An 18095-nucleotide genomic window follows, 5' to 3' on the forward strand; every position below is an offset into this window, starting at 1 on the left:
TGGTAGTTTACTGCCAGGCCCTGGCAGTCAAGGGTTTTCTGCATTTGTTCTAAAACACAAGAACAGCCAAATAGCGTAGATAGAAATAAATAATATAGAAATAAAACTAGAACTAAAGTAATGTGGGTGTTTCCTTCATTCAGTGATGATATTACTTTTAAGAATTCAGCATTGGTTGATGAATATCCACACGTAAAGAAGAAGGATTTAGATGTGACTGTAAGGTCAGATAGTCAAACTATGACTAGCACAGTGGATTATGCATATTTACCTTTAATCCTAATGCAAAGAAGCAAAGCAAAAAAAAAAAACGAAGGTTGTGCTAAACCCAACATTGCTGGGCCTCCAAACCAATTAAAATTCCATCAAATATTCAGGATCAAACTAACACCTGACTTGGCATTTCAGTATTTATTCAGTGTGCAGGGGCTAATGAACCCAAATAGCCGCTGCGTACAGAGCAGCTTCTGAGTTGCTGACCAGGCTGCATCCTTTCAGCAGTGTCCTCAGCTTGTTCCTAGAAATGATGGTTATGTAGCTGAAAATGTATGTATTTTCAGACATTTTGATGTTATACTGAAGTGTCATACATCAAGTATACTGTGAGGAGCATGGCGGGACATCTGGCAGGTTGTATTAATGGTTTGTTTACACCGCCTGTATGCAGGCTAGAGCTTGTTTGAGTGGGCTTAAAGGCAAAATTGGTTGGAAAAGAATGATTGCTCTCTGAGTCTTTAGCCAAGCTAACCAACGTGAGGCTGTACACAGCAGTGCTGTAAGCTAAAGGCTGTTACCAGCATGCCAACATGCTCACAGTGGCGACCGTGATGATGTTAGCAGGTTCATCATCGAAGTTAGCATGTTAGCATTGCTACATGTGATAATTAGCACTAATGAATAATGTGCCACTTAGGCAATGAGCATGGCTTTATTTTTTTTCTTTTATATATTATCGGAAAATCACAATTTTTCAAATGGTGTTTGATGAAAAGTAAATGGATCATCAAGAATAAGCATGAATCCATCTTTTGAGATATTTCAGTCCGTATCAAAATGGTGGACCATTTTTAGAGCCATGCCACTAATGTGGCACATTTTACTTAGACAGTTGTATTAACGTGGTTTGATTTAACTTTAGTGATCATGCTGCTAACCAAACTACAATTTAATCTACTATTATTTTCTTCTTTTTTTTTTTAATAGATTTTAAAGTGATCTACACATAAAATGTTTGAAATGATGTACCCACCAGAGTTCAAGTGAACACGACTAGTGTGCCATTAGTAGAAAATATAAATATTATAAATAGATTTACTAACTAATAACAGACTGCCTTGTTATTCATATATGACATTGCTTATTCTAATACATTATGCATCTTGAGAAGCAATTGTTGGATTACTGTTGTAGCCTAATAATAGTCTGAATGTTTTTAAGTAGGTGTCATGAACGCTGCTGGAGCTTCCTGCTCCTAAACCCCACCCTCCTGCACACACCCCTTATCTTCCAGTCAGCACCTGCCAGCTTTTTCCCTCCAGTTTACCATCCACACCCACACCCACTGCCACTCCCCCTGCTTCATCTGCCTCCAGCCAGCTGCCACTCACCTGTTGCTCATCAGCTCATTAGTCCTCTGTATTTATAGCAGTCAGTTTGTCTAATTCTTTGCCAGGTTGTTGTTGTTAGTGCTTAGCCTGCTTTCTATCCTGCCTGTCTGTCTGCATGAGCTTCTGGATCTCTGGCCTGTTTCTCTGCCTGATGTCTGCTTGGTCGTCTGGATTTATGATTTTTGACTTCAGGACTGAACAACTTTCTGCCTTTACCCCTCAGTGAAGCCATTGTGTTGCCTTACTCCAACCTCTGTCTGGCGATTCTGCCTTTGGGTCTTTTGAGCTGTGACAGTAGGGTTGTGAGGGTTACTTATTCATCGCTAGTGTGGGCCAGTAACAGGGGAAACAAGCAGGATCCCAAATAACTATTCAAAAACACCAAAGTCACACAATAACACAAGCAAACTTAACCAGCAACTCCTGCGTTCTGGGAGGTAAAATCATTGTTTTTGTTAATAGAGTCTGGTGGCTCTGCAGCAAGCAAGAGAGAAGAGCTTCAGTTCCCTGTCGGAAAGGCCTATCTGATGGAAATGTAAAGCAGTGAAAACATTCTAAATAAAGCGTCAACTTAAAGTGATGTTAATTTTTTTTTAGCTGGCACTTTAGTTGTCTATGTTTTCCTGCTGCACATTGTTCAGTGTTTCTGCTGGGACTCCTATCAGCTCCTCCAAGCTGGGGGCGTGCTGACCGTAATCTACTGTAGGTAATGCAATGACTATGGATAAGCACCTCATACAATCCCGCTTCAAATAATCCGAAACATCCCTTTAATTGCCCTATTCTTTATCTTCTTTACTTGCTTTGCTCTATTCATGATCTGCTTTATGATCTGCAGTGACCCCAATTCCGTCAAAGATAATTAGAATTACATTTCATCAATCAATCTAATGTAGTAATGTCCACCAGGTTCTCTATGTCTTACCTATGCTATTCACAAGGCAACTCGTCATATTGAGACAATGCATGCACAACATCTTTGCAGTCTTTGCATGCAGCTGGGGTGCTATTACTGTAAAACATGAAAGACATATTTAAATATCAACTAGAAACTTTGTGAACTTCTCCAAATTGTATGTGATTTTAAAGGTAAAGTACCTTGATCAACATCACACACTGCAGAGGTTTCTACCTAAAGGGTCATAGTTTAGAGTCCGGACCACAGTGCATTGCAGCACAACGTCACTCTTGATCATGCAATTAAAAATGATGCGTTCAGGAGTGTCACTGCTGCTAATCATCAGCAGACATTATTAAGTACAGTCTGTTGTCAAGTAATCAGATGTCAACATGATGAAATGATAATAAAGAATGCGTCAAGTGATAAGATATAAGCATTAAGACAAATGATACAATTAGTCCGTCATGAAAGTCCAGGTCAGTCGAAATGACAAGTAGCTTTAACTCTGAAATATGCATTTCTTTAGTTTCACATCAGGTAATTCAGACCTCAGACATACAGCTCTCCTAGGACGATGACCTATTCAGAATATAATCTATCATTTTTCTAAGAGATGCAAAACTTGTGTGGAATAAGCGATACGCCACATGCACTAAGCGTCTGGGATCAAGGCTGTGGAAAAACATGTTACATAAGCTGTAATGAATCAATCGCCTCTCTCCTAGGCCCACGAAACATCTTACGTTGATTAATTCCTTGAACACTTACCTCAGATTCTGAATCTATTCACTGCTTTTCTTTCCTCTCTATCGATATGTTGGGACAAAAATATTCCGCTTTTGTTCCGTCTGGGTTTGGGAGCTCGAAGCAGGATCCTGACAGATGTTAGTATCATGGTTATGGCTAAATCCTGCTTGTATCAAACCCAGCATTCTGGATTAACCATCACAGCCAATGGCCACATCTGCCATGGCACAAAAATGGGTGCCCTCTCAGTGAGTGCGGTCGGTGTGTGTTTTGTGTGTGTTTTTCCTTCTTTTTTTTTTTTTTTTGTTGCATTTGCACAGTGTGTGGTTTTAAGAGTTCACTCTTAAAAGAAGCCAACTGGTGCTATTTGCTGTGCTTAAAATAGTTTTCACTGACAGGGTGAGATTACACAGCACATTAGGTTCTCCACTGAGGTTATGGATCTTGCAGTTAGGATAATAATATGATAGGATACAATAGAAATGTGTAAAAGCTCAATCATGTTTTTGTTTTTTTGCAGACTGATCACCCAAGTACTTCATGAAGCTCTTTCTGGGTGCACTATATTGTTCTGGCTTCTTCAAACTTCCTGGCACGTATATTCAAGAAGCGTATTCCTGTGCCTCATGATGTTTGGAGTCGTTTCTTGGAACACACACACACACACATTAAAACTGGCAGATGCTGAATTTTAAGATGCCCAAACTAGAACTCTCTCCCCTGACTCTGACTCTGTTTTGGCTTTATAGAAAACATCTGACCTACTTATCTGCAATGTTCCCATTTCATTTTGAAAAGGAACATGGAAAACATCTACTTTAGGGTCAGATGCATTTTAACACTAACTCAAGGACACAGATATGGGTTTAGGCCGGCACGTTGTCCGTGACAACTGTTGCACGATAAGTGGATGACCAACATGCTGTCATGCTTCCGTTCGATCAGTCTTTTCATGTCTACAAGCATGAAGGAGCACAGCACATTGGATCTTTATTGAAAATAATGAAATGCTTTTGGGCTCTTGCATCACAGGTGGTGATGTAGGCAGCTCCTTTTATTGCACATGGCTTATTGCATAGAGTTGCAGGCTTATTGTAAGCTGCTGCTGTGCTCACTGGTGTTTTCATTATGCACAAGATCACTGGTGATATGAGAAAGTCTGCTGCATCAAATGTTCACCGTAACATGAGTGTTAGGACTAATACCTTACCTAGGGGATAGAGACTGTATGTTGTTCCACAGGGATTGATCATGTCTGAGCAAAGACAAAGGACTTGAGGTTACGTTGTGGTCCATATTTTAGTGAAATAAGTATAGTTGATTCTGCATCTCAGTCCCTCCCTTCAGCTACAGTCCTAACTTGGCAATCCCCTGCATTTCTATGAGGCTTTGCAGTCATTACCATTCTCAATCTGTCCATCAGATTCCCTCAGACTTTCACTCCTGCGCCAGTCTTCTGACTCTCACATCCACCTGCTCACTTTTCTTTCATTCTCCAGTCACCGTGTCAGTATACCAGGCTCTTTTCCTCAGTTAGGCCACATCGTCTGCGTTGCCTCGTGCCTTTGCAATGCTGCGGCTTCTACCTGAACCCGAACCCGAACCCGAACCCGAACCCGAACCCGAACCCGAACCCGAACCCGAACCTGTGCCCACCTGTCTGCAGCTTTTACCTGCTCCATTCCTCGGCTATTTCTATGTGCTTTAAACTGATTGAATATAATTCTGAAGGAGGGTGAGAAAAACATAATTTTTGTGCACTGAAAAATCGCTTCCTTTTGAGTAACGTCTTTAATGTTTATATTTATCCATTGCAGCCACAAAAGTGCATACACTCCATTGTCTTTCATTAAAAAAAAAGTGTGACACAAACTTTTTGGTTTCTGTCCAAAACCGTCCGTTTTCCTTTGCCACCGTCTTTCCAGAGTGTATTTGCGAAAACATCACGTTCACCTCTGACCTCTCCTCCATTTAATCAATTCTCAATTCATTAAATGCTATATACAATGTATTATTAGCATCCACTCTTTCTATCATTGTTGTAACTGATGTCAGTAATCCCCTTCAGCATTAACAGACTAATGCTACTGGAAATGGACAATCCAATCCTTTGTTTTCCATCTACAACCAGAGACTCTGGCCATGTGCATTAATAAAATGCCTTGTATTTTATTTGACTTTTGTAGTGGCATACATGAAAAGTAAAACATTTAGACTATGGTAACTGAAGAATCAGGTTTCTATTATATTCATACAAACCCTTGACAAATGTTGATACTGAATTTATCAGTAAAATGTTCACTGACAATTCATTTCTTTTGTTTTCTGTACTAAATACATTTGTTTGGCTTTGCTTCAGCCAAAATAACCAAAATCACAATATTTGCTCAATATTAATCAAAGTGCTTTTGTTGCCTAAGTAGACTGTAGTCTTGACAGGAAGTGTGGACTGACAGTCCTGCACTTTGTACTTCCGCCATCCACCTATGGTGGCAGATGTCCTCCCTCAGCAGTACATAGATTTAGTTTTTCACTCAGTGAGAGAAACTTGTCTGTGAACATAATCCATCTTGCAATGGGAGACAGAAAAAGACATTTTTTATTTGTGTTAAATCGTTCGTCAAATCTTTGATTTGTGTAAGTGATTTGTTATTTCTATTTTGTGATGGTTGTTAGTTATTGAGTATATATGAATTAATTTTTTTCTGTAATCATGACTGCTTACCAAGCTAGCCATTAGCATTAGCTGTCTTGAGGCGTGCACAGACAGAAAGTTTCCAATTGAGCAAAAAAAAAAAAATCAAGGTTGTGCTGAGGTTTTATGCATGTGCCTCATAAATATACAGAGATTAAATGAAAGAGTCAGTGCAAATGTTTCAAGAGAACTACAACAAACATCTGTACAGTTGGTACAGATGTACCCCCGTACACAGACACATTTATTTCCTGAGATTAAACGAAACTAAAATCTGTAAAAACAGTGCGTCAGAGAATGAGTTCCCTGCACACGCTATTGGTCAAGTTAGACTGATTGAATGGTCATCCATCCACTCACAGCCATTTGGCCAACCCCCCAGGCCAGCTAAGAGTAAACCCTCTGTAGAGCCGCTGCATTCAATAACTAGGCTTCTCTCTGATGCCAGCTGTTGCTGACTGTGGTAAAAGATTAGATAACTCAGAGGTATGAAACATCTATTCTACCAGCTGGTAATGTGGAATTTTGTGTCTTTTTAGTCATTCATCATAAAATGAAACAGGTTATCCATCGCTGTGCAAGCTACCTGAATCATCCCAAAAAGCCATCACACCAGCAAACAAAAGCTAATGCTAGCTGAGCAGGGCTGGAACATGTACTCGGATAATAACACCACGATGTGAAAATACTAGTATAATCAGCAGAGTATACCTAAAGTATCAGAAGTAAATGTAATCAGTGTGCAGTAAAATGCTCCCTGTCAGTTTCCAATGATATCTGATGTTTTGCTGCATTAATATATATGTTGCATTGATCTGATGTAGATGTTTAGGATTCAGCACATTTTAACACATTATATCCTCTTAGGTAGTTTACTCTACAGCGATGCATCATGGCCTATAAGATGATATGTTTGTAACGTCGCTGTCCTGTGAGAATGATTCATCTCTAAAAGGTCAACTTTTCATCAGAGAAAGAGTCTGTAAGGCAGCTCCGCTCCAGCTGATCCAAGAGGGCTTCTGAATAGTTTATTTAATCTAAGAAGAGATTTTTCTCAACTTGTAAACAAACATTCACATTCAAAGTCACCCAATCTGGAGATGCACCGGTTTTCACTGGACAGACACGTGTGGTTCTATCACCCTTCATAAAGGAACAATGATGTTGAATGCTGGTGAATATAGTATCTTGGGGTGAAAGGTGTGGTGCAACAATGTACATTTTTAACTGTGAAATGTGAAAAATGCATTGCATTCATTTTGATTTAGCGTGTTGCAGAGACTGGAATGGGCCAAAGGCACATACACTTTTAGAACTGCTGCTCCACCCCTGGTTTTGTTACACCTGCCATGTTTTTAGAACATTTTGGACAAGTAGAGGCAAACGGCTCAGTTGGTCACAATCAGATGCACATGTGTGAGGAAAAATGTTTCATTTCATTTATACTGAGTGGAGCTACAAAGGCTCTGTGTTATTAGCAGCTGCCTTTAATAAGACATAATAGTATTTTTTTAGCATGCTTGTTTAGATGGTTGCATTGATACTTGGATGGGCTGTCTCAGATTCACAATTGGGAGTATAAACAACCTCCTGAACTCAAGTACACTTTTAAAGCTCTCCAGTAGGTTGTCGTGGATCAAGAAGCAGTTTTCATTTCACTGATCATGGACATGTATTATGCATTCTAAAGGCCTTGCACATGCACTTTAGTTGATCTCACATGGACTGTGGCTGTCATTTGTATGTTACCTCTCTCCAGCTTTGATGGATTTATTTTTATATTAATCAGATACAGACAAAATATCCAAAGGATAACATGAAGTGGAAACAATTTCCATCATGGTTCCAAGAACCATCATTCCAAAAAAAGTATATATATAAATTTGCTGCAAATGTGATGTGTAACCAGACACCAGGTTCTGACAACGTTCCTCAGGAATCTTTTCCCATTCCTCATGAGGAACAGCCTCCAGCTCTAATATTCTTGGGTTTGCTCGCCTTCTTCAAATCCCGCTAGAGATTTTCAATGTGATTCAAGTCAGGCGACTGACAGCCTCTCTGGTATCTTCCAGGACTTTTTCTGAAGCCAGGCCTTGGTGGACTTTGAGGTATGCTTTGGATCATTGCCCTGTTGGAAGCTACAAGGATGCCCAAGCTTCAGCTTCCTCATAGATGGCATTAAAAGTGGCATTTTGTGTTGAATTTGGAGAAACTTGTAATATTAGTTTTGTTGAGCTATTTTAATTGTTCTTGTTTGAGATGTTCATCGAACACAGTTGAAAATTTGTACATTTTGCCAATACACCTAATTTGCAATGGGGGTTGAATAATTTTGAATGCAAAGCTTGGGTCCTCTTCCAGATGCCTGAGAGTTTGAGGGTTCTGTGTAGTAACTTAAAATTACACTCTTCTGGACAGAGCCCTCAGATGCTGTACCTGGAAGCTGGTGGAGCCACTCACCCCCGGTGCTCTGATCACCACTGACACCATTGTTGCCTTTACTCCCCCACATCTTTTCTAACTCTTTCAGGCCCTGGGATCTATTTACAAAACTCAAAGTGAGCAAACAGAAGACAAAACTAGATGAAATTGATATTTGGTGTGACCACCCTTTACCTTCATAATGGCATCGATTCTTTTAGGCTTAGTAGGATCATAGTCAGGTGTATGATTAACCACTTATACCAAACGTGCTAATGATCAGTTTCATATGTCTACCAAGGTGAGGTTGTGGAAGACAGTTTCATGTCACAGGTCATCAGGGCAAGACTGAACACAGCAACAAGACACAAGGTGTCACGGCTAGTCCGAAAACCCAAAAGGTGGACACAGGACAGACCCAAATACAAGATTCACAAAAAGATTTATTTACAATAACAGAACCGAGACAATACCAACTGCTGAGGCTGCCACTCCTCACAAACTAAGGGAGAACAAACTAAGAACAATGGCAGAGTGCAGGAAAAACTAACAAAAAGCAGACAGCTAACAAAATACACAAAACTTAGCTGCTGAGTCTCAGGGGCTGACCCGGGCAATCGGAGCCCAGCAAGGGTTCTGAAGTTGGAGGCGGGAGTCGGGCACCAGGACAGGCAGGGCAGAGGTTGACGCCAGGGCTGGAGCAGGTCTGGGAGTGCGTAGCTGAGTCGACATACTGGCGAAGAGCGAATGCCTGAACCAGACTTAAGTAGCAGGAGGTGGATGGTTAATTGCAGGACCCACACAGCTGTCTCCACTCCTGCAATCACACCCAGAGAGAGAGACAGAGACAGACATAACGGGGCTGCCCCTGGACACAGGCAGGGGCAGGGGCAGGGGCAGTGGTCCTGACACAAGGTAGTTTTACTGCACCAGCGAGGTCTCTGCCAGGTAAAGATTTCAAAGGCCGGGGTTTCACGACGTGCTTTTCATGCTCCTTTGAAGTAAACCCATCTACTGTCCAGAGGAGTCTGGCCAGAAGTGGTCCTTGTGGAAGAATTGCGGCCAAAAAGCCAAACCTTCTGACATGGAAACATGGCCAAGTGACTCATGCATGAAAACAGGAACTGCGGTGCAGAAAGATGGCAGCAGGTGCTCTGGACTGAGGAGTCAAAATTTTAAATATTTGGCTGCAGCAGAAGGCAGTTTGTTCGCTGAAGGGCTGCGGAGCGATACAATAATGAGTGTCTGCAGGCAACAGTGAAGCTGGTGGAGGTTCCTTGTAAGTTTGGGGCTGCATTTCTGTAAATGGAGTTGGGGATTAGGTCGGGATTAATGGTGTCCTCAGTGCTGAGAAATACAGGCAGATATTCATTTATCATACAATACCATCAGCGAGGCGTCTGATTGGCCCAAAACTTATTCTGCAGCAGGACAACGACCCCAAACATACAGCCAATGTCATTAGGAACTATTTTCAGTTTAAAGCAAGAACAAGGAGTCCTGGAGGAATCTCATATCAAATTAGAATTCAGCATATTGAACATATAATAAATAATGTAATCATTTTCAGTGTTTTTGTGTCCAACTGATGTACATGTTTTGTTTTTTTCCATGTTAATCCAACAAACCCTCTTTTTTCAGTGCACGAGACACATTTTAGATCTGCCATTCGAGTGATTGAATACATTTGTTATTGAATAAAAATGATACATTTTTATCGTCTTCATAATGTACTTCAATCTGTTTTGTTATTTTTCCTGCTACATTTCATCTATTGTTAGACACCTACCTTGCGGTAATCAGAGCATGCGAAGGTGTGCATGTTCAATATATGTTCATATCACTAAAGGATGCAGTTCTTTATCTTGATGGAAAAAATAGGTCGACCACACGGACCATTTACTTCTCCTACTTTCCGAATGCTCTCCACACACTCTACACAGTTAGGGCTATATGAAGGGAATATTAAGTATTCATCTCAGGAGGAACATCTGTGACTAAGGCAATATTCACTGGCCTCTTTTAACCTCCATTTTAAATGCCATTGTGGGACATTATCTGTCCGTCCTCAGTGTCCAGTGATTGTTCTGTGTTTGTTGTTTGCAATGTTCAGTTTTGTTTTTTCAGCAGTCAGTTTACCGCTGACCGAGCTGGCCATTGTACTAACTACCTAATGCTAATGTGTCGCTTATACAAAAATACAGGTAATTATTAGGTTAATGTGTTGTTGGGCTTGATGATATGTGGTTTTATCTTTTTACTTTTACTCAAGCAGACTTTATGCTTTACTAAATCTTTAGTAAAACTTTAGTAAACGCTGCTGTGCTAATTCCTTTTTGCAACACCTTTGGTCAAATCCCGTTCATGGCATTTCATTTTTTCACTATAGTTGAATTTGTTGTGTTTTATATACAGTGATGTTTTCACAATTTTACGATTGCTTGCAGTAAAAACTTCATGGGCCATCGCCTCGTCTTCAACCCTCATTGGAAGTGTGTGTGTGTGTGTCAGTGCGGTGCAGAGTGAAGGTGGAGGAATAAAGGTGTTAAGGCTCTTGGCGTATGAGCTTGGAGTAGGTTATACTGGTCTCTAGTGGACACTATGTAAACTACAACTTGTCCTGTGTGGTATCATAGATCAAAGATTTAAATGTCTAATTACAATCAAATGTTACCCCTGCTGGGCGGCCGGCCTCAATAACACAATGTATCTTTATGTAAAACAGAAATGTAGATGGGTAGGTAGGTAGCGGTGTGGTAAGATATCACTGGACTTATTTTCATCTCTGCCCTAAAAGGTTTGTATAGATGACTGGGGCTTTGATGACCTGCTCCCAGTGGTAACTTTGAAGAACTTCAAAGCAAATGTCAGATCTAGCGAGGTTCAATCTATTTGAAATTGCTCGGGCTTTGCACAGACCGACTGATTTGGGTTCTCTTTGTGCTTGGCTGTCAGTGTCTCCTCTGCGTGGGCTTAAATGGACAGATTAATGCCATCAGGTTCAATCAAGCGAATGAATTTAAGTTTTCAGCCTCTCCTTGCAAGTCAAAAATGTCATTTTTAAGCCACAGTTATAAAAAAAAAAAAAAAAAATGAACGCAGTGTCTTGTAACGGAAACTAATTTAAGTACTGAATGTTATTTTTATCCACCACTGGTATTGTTGATGTGAGCGAGCGCTTTCAGTTCTCAGGTGGGAAGACTGGAAATCCTATCAGAAAATGAACAGCACTGAAAAATCGACAGCAGTACATTCAATTATCCAAATCGGTCTTTTTAACACATTTAAATAATATAGCTTGTCGTTGTTTAAAATAAAAGCTTGACACTTTGGTTAATGTGCTTAATGTGAATAGAGCAGTATATCATTCTCGTGTTTATTTGCTGAATATGTAGCTACAGCCAATTCACGGTCAGCTTAGCTTAGTTTAAGACTGGAAACTATCCAAAGGCAACAAAATCCTTTTCCAGGCGTTTCAAAATTTATATCTTGTGCGGAGCTCGTTGACAGATTTGTAGTGTTTCTTTAACTCCTCCTCCTTTGGTCACTTATTTATTTTATGGAGACTTGAAATGAGCAATATGAAGACATGCACCTCCATAATAACTGAAAAAGTTTGAAGCTTAACAGTGCTGTGCTTGATGTGCTTATGTTACATATCAACTGCACAGTTGTGCTTTTAGGGTGACATTTATTAGATGTTTATCTAGTGCCATTACTCTTGTCGGCTATGTTTATCTTCATCAAGCCAGTGAGGCCGAGGTCGTCATCAGATCATTGTGTCAAATAAGATGAGCAGCAGGTAGATGAGTGACATGCTTTGACGGATGCATGTGTCGTTAAGTGTAATAGGAGCTGGCATTACAAAGCCGTCCGGTGCCATGTCAATGAAACATTCGTGGCAGGACGGCAGCAGCCTTAAGATCCAGAAACACACACACTCTCTGTCTCTCCGGGTGCTATTACTGTAAACTCGGTTCTATAATAGCTTATTAGTGCACTAAGTGACATTTTGACATGTCACAGTAGGAGACGCAGGTGTGTATAATAAGACAAAAATGGCTGAACTCCATTTGGCTGCTTCAGCTGGGTCCTGGTATTGTGCACAGCCCTGTATTGTGTGCTGACAGCTCCTGCTATGTGTCGCTATAAAATATTCTGGTTTTCCTTCTAAGAGCACCTCGTTGAGAGAAATCTGAGCATGTGGTGATGCATCTTTGCCACTAGATGACATGAGTGCTCCACTCAGGTTCTTAAGCTATCTGGTCTCTGCTTAAGCGACCCGCTTCCTCTCTAACCCAGCAGTGCGGTCACATGTGAAGAGTTTTAAGTGACTAAATACCTTGGCCCGGCTTACATCGCCAGGCTCTTGGCAAAAACAAGAGAAAATGAAAGTATTCTGTGTGACAGAATGAGACTGTAATATAAATGTGCTGGTAATCTCCCATTGTATGCTGCTAACTGCCATGTGTTTTCCAGCAGAGAGGAAAACATTATTAAAGTAAATAGCACTGGTGGCTTGTGTTGCATCTTGGCCTCCCGGCCTTTTTTCTTTTTTTTTTTTTTCTAATTTGATATTCGTGTGCCAAGTGTCTGCAGTCTTGCCAACAGTTGCCACCAACAAAAAAAACCCACAAGACTTTCCATCCCTGATACAAAATTGCAATCAAGTCAGGTCCCCGGGGTAAAGCCGGGGCGCAGCGTCTTGGGTTTGAGATGTTCTGTGGATGGCAACAAACTGTTGTGCTGCCTGCCAACATATCAGGCCAGGAGCATTAGAGAGGGAAAAGTGGAAAATTAACCGGAGCTCATTGCCAGAACAGTCACGTGACTGCCAACACATGGGAGCAAAAGTGAGGGCATTCAGCATGAGGAACGTTCCCGCAAATGCGCTGACATGTGACACTCAAGCGCTGAATCACACGGATCCTTGATGTGTTTCTGCTTTTTCCGCACCCACAAACTATGTCCAACAATCCACTCGGCACACTGAAGGTCACATAAGATAATAAAACGCTTACAGTGAGACTCAGGGCTGTCATTAAGAGGAGAAAAAGTACCCTCAAGCTGTTGGGGGAAGGCAAAAAAAACCAAACTCTAAACAAAATTTTTGGACAAATGATCAGCAGTCAGACAAAGAAAAATCCACCACAGAGGACCCAGAGATAACCAATTTTCCTAACAGCAGTAGCCTCATTAGACCAAATGTGGATCTTTCTTTTTCCCTCTCTCTCAGCCGGCTAGAAAAACGCTGCTATCTTGCTCTTTCCACTTTTGCCATCCTCTCTGTTATGGGCTGTCACAAACAAGCTCAAGGCAGGACAAGAGGGGTGAAAACATATGACTTTAAAGTTATCATCATTATTACTATCATTCTGCCTAACTAAGGAAAAAAAAAAAAAACAGTTAAACATAGCGGACCGAACCCAGGGGGGGGGGTGGGTTATGGTGCAGTAGCATGCTGTGCTCTAGCACATACACACTGATTAGTCGTGTCCTGTGCACTGGACGGTTAATGTTTAGAAACGGGGCCTCCTCCAGATCAATCTCCATCTCCTCCTCTGTGACAAACACCTTAAGCTCTCAAATTAACTTTACATTCGGAAAGAACACCAAACTGCTCGTTGCCCGGTTGGGTCTCCATTTGTGTCCCAGTTCCCTGCTACATGCTAATGGCGCCGAGATTCTTGTGCTGGTTTTTTTTTACAGCTAGTGTACGAGGAATCAATATGCTTTTGTAGATTTAAACGAGACCATGACTTTGAAATAATACTGTCAATTAAAATTCACGAGGATTGTCTGGCAAAGGTTTGATGGCAGTACTTTAGTTTTGTAAGACCCTCCTGGAACTGTCCTGGCACCATCCGCTATAGTACACCCAAAACTCAAGCGCACAGTATGGATCTTTGTGTGTACTTGATTTGGACAGTTTTCTAGTGTGCATGCAAAACCCTGAAATAGTATAAGGCGAGGAAGTGGGACACTCTTGTTCGCTCAATCATTAATATCCACTCAGTGGTTTTTACTTCATGAGCAGTAAATTCAGACATCAGACAGAATTCAGACAATCATCATCATTTTGTGTGATCAGACGGCTTTAGCACGGCACGAGGGAAATTACTGCATCTACGGATTCTATTGCATTGCATTGTGGCGTCGTTGGGACAAAGTACAATGTATAGAGCACAAATACAGTTTACACTCAAATAAAATGGTGGAATAGAATATATGGGATGAATATAATTACAGTGTTATTTCAGACATGGCTTTAGCTTAACCGCTCTGTGAACTGCCTTCGATTAAGGTGGCGATAGCTGTGCTTTCATGCAATAATGCTTTATCTAATGTGTAACACCGAGTCCATCATAAGACTTTTAAAAACCACTCGGTGTCAGAGCCTCAGATTACTCACTAATGAACATTTCTACGGCTTACAGCCCCCTGTGACCGAGACATAACGTCATCTGTAGGTTCACGCCTGTGGTGTCTAATGTGTGGCCACAGACGAGCCGAGCCCACCGCAAACACGGCATCAACACGCAGCCCGGGCTTTTTGTTCTCCTCCGTGGAGCCCGTTGATCATTGTATGAATCCTCCTCTTTCATTGGTTTTCTCCTGACCCCTGACCTATTTTCACTCCGGAGCAGAGAGGAGGGCATCTGGACACAGCGTTCCCACTAAGAGCTTCTCAAACACTGAGGTCTATGTAGGTCAGCGAATGGCCCTCAGTGTCACTTGCAAACCATAAACAGATCGAGAATGCGTGGGCGCGAGTGTGTGTGTGTGTGTGTGTGTGTGGGTGGGCGAGAGTGCGTGTGTGTGGTATAAGAGTACAACTAACTAATTGCAGGGTTGATGTGCATTTCACGGGATGTCACTGCACTGGGGGAAGTTTCCATCTGTTGCCAATGCTTCTTCATGCTTCATGCTTGTTTAGCCATTCATATGGTTCGTATAATTATTTGTTTTTGACACGCATAACATGATGTTCATGCTAATAATGGCTTTTATATTACTGGGGGCTCCTTAAAGCCCTCCTGTTTGCACTTAAAGAGTGCCCCGAACATGGAAAGTTTCACTTTTTTGTTCACTGGGACATTTTAACATTCGGTTACGTCAGCTTAAATATACTTTTGACCATTTCGATCCCAAAACAATCTCACAAAATCTCAGCATGGGTTACCAATGGCCTGTATTATAAAGTTTTATGTCGAGCAGAAACATGCACCTTTGATTTCTTTTCTTACAACCTGAAGTCACATCCAGTAGTCACCTGGCTCAGCTTCATCAGCCGCTTATGGACTAAACCAGAGATATTTTCCTCAAGAACTGATGTTCAGCTCCTGAGAAAAACACGTGTCATATTTACACTATTCAGGTAGTGTCCAACCAGCTTGTGTGACCTGGTGTAACTTCTAATCATTTCTTCTTCTTTCGTAAAAACTCGCACTTAGCCATTGGTTCCAAGACGTTTTGGCTTCTGACCCCAATTAACGAAGCTTTTTCTCGTTTGCCTACTTGTGGTTCAACATTAAAATAATCCACCATTTGAAAAAGACAGATATTAGTGGAAAAATAACAGTTTTTTTTGCTGTGTTTTCTCATCCTATCACCACTTGACCCCTCAGATTTATTTGGAAAGCCTTATCCCGGCCTCAGGTTGGACTCCACTGATCAAAGCTGTATCAACTGATCATCTTAGATGATCATTAGTAGGGCCATAATGTAAACTAGGTCTGCCAGAATATGATATTTACTGCTTTCACATCATTGTGATGCTGTACACATAGAGGACTCATTGGGGCTTAAAGATCACTCCGAGTTTATCTTTGTGTACGTCCTGTCCCAGTGCCACCCTATAGTTTTACACTAGATTCTGTCAATTGTCATTTACACAGCTTAATAACTGTGGGTAGCCTATTGATCAGCCTCTGCCAACAGGGGCGAACAACTGATGCCTCTCGTTATTTTGCCCTGCAGAGGAGATTTATCGGGTTTGTGCAGTTTGACACAGATTTAGCGGGCAGCAGTGCCTCCAGGGGTGGGAACATTGATGCTTCCATGCTTCATCTAACATCGGAGAGTTCAGAGGACCAAACTCTTCGTGACCCCGGAGCGACACTCCACATCCAGCCAGCCATGGCTTATGGTAAGGCTCGATGCTGGGGAGGCACAAGCACTTCACCATGCAGTGCTGGCTGTCAACACATCTCACAACTACGCACACACACACACACACACACACAGAGCTTGACCTCGCTCTTGTCTTCGTGTGTTGGGATGTTTCATGTTTCTAATACATTTTAAAGAATTAAATGAGGCCCGAACTTGTGGCCACATTGCATTTTTTATTCACATTTCTCTCTTCTCTACTCTCCAACACCTATTATGTTTATGGCATTCTTTGTCTCAACCTCTTTTTTAGTTTTAGTGTTTATTTTTGTGTCATGCCAAACATTTCCCATCGCACATGGAGGTACAAGACAACACTAAACATCAGAGATCAGATAAATATCAAGATATCTTCTGTTAACACACTAACTAAGCCAAAACAAACATAGAGTATTATGAGAGTATTATTTACTGATATCTATGTGCAAACTTTGGAATAAGAAGAGCATGAAGGAGAAAGAATCAAATGCTAGAAGCCAAAAGTTTAGCCAAACAAAAGACTTTATTCCTCATCTCTCATGCTTTCTTCAAGTAATTGGCTATATCTAAACTTTTGAAAAGTTGGGGCAGGGGTTTTAAAGGTAAAGGAGCATTTTTCTACTTCAGTTACACAGAAATATACTGTTGTTGTAATTACTTCTATCACCACAGCCTTGAGTAAAAACCCCATGGACCAACTGTGTCTGTGAGGTCACATCAGGAAGCACCTGAGAGCGAGAAGTGACAGTTAAGTGCACAAGGACCTGCAAATTCTCTTACGCTGTCCTCGTCTGCAGGTCTTCACACCATCCACAGCTGTCAATGTCCCTCGTGGTATCAGGAATGGCAGCGTGTTGACAGCGATCGATTCTAATGTCAGCAGCTTCGCAGCATCCTCCTGAGGAAGAAAAAGACATCATTCGTGGAGAGCCACCGACTGAGGAGCCACTTAGTGCAGACAGAAGAGCTGTAGTCTCCGAAATCCCACTTTGACGCAGGGCTTGTTCAAGGGAGACTGAGTACATGTTTACAATTAAACTCCACCTTATCAGTGAGTGAGACAGTCAATGTCAAAACACTTGGTGTTCATTTTGTACTGCGTGTAATTAGCCATTATTGTGACAGTATTTTGCAGCAAGGGTGACACAAATGTTAATGTCATTAATTTCTTATCCCCTATTCATGCCTCATTTTCCTGAAACCTGATTATAGGACTATTTATTTTCTAATCATATGGATAAAGTGGCTGGAATTTTCAGTTTTCAGCAAAGATTAGCCACCAGAATTGATAATAAGGTAATAACCAAAATTAAAACACATTTAATTCATACTTTTATGACTAACTTTATTAATTATGATGTGTAACTTATTTATTCTCCTTCAGTCGGTTTACCACGTGCAACACATACAGCATGGGAAACACCTGAATGAAGACATCTTTATTCATGGATTTTAAGGTCTGTGATGACATATGTGAGGCCCTAGTTGCGCATGTATCCATCACCACAGTCATCGCTCAGTTCTTATGCTCTCCACTTGGTGAATAACACCTCTGCTGAGTCGGGCCAGCTAG

General features: G+C 41.2%; 1 protein-coding gene across 1 annotated transcript in view; it reads right to left on the reverse strand.

Moving 5' to 3' along the window:
* Window positions 1–3359, reverse strand: part of lactbl1b (lactamase, beta-like 1b) — an 18506-nt gene extending 15147 nt beyond the window's left edge. The window contains exon 1 of the mRNA XM_070847283.1: window positions 3277–3359. The gene's annotated coding sequence lies outside the window, so the exon portion shown is untranslated. The remainder of the gene's footprint in view (window positions 1–3276) is intronic.
* Window positions 3360–18095: the final 14736 nt, after the last annotated feature.

The sequence above is a fragment of the Pempheris klunzingeri genome, chromosome 2, assembly GCF_042242105.1.
Source record: "Pempheris klunzingeri isolate RE-2024b chromosome 2, fPemKlu1.hap1, whole genome shotgun sequence".
NCBI classification, from domain to species: Eukaryota; Metazoa; Chordata; class Actinopteri; order Acropomatiformes; family Pempheridae; genus Pempheris; species Pempheris klunzingeri.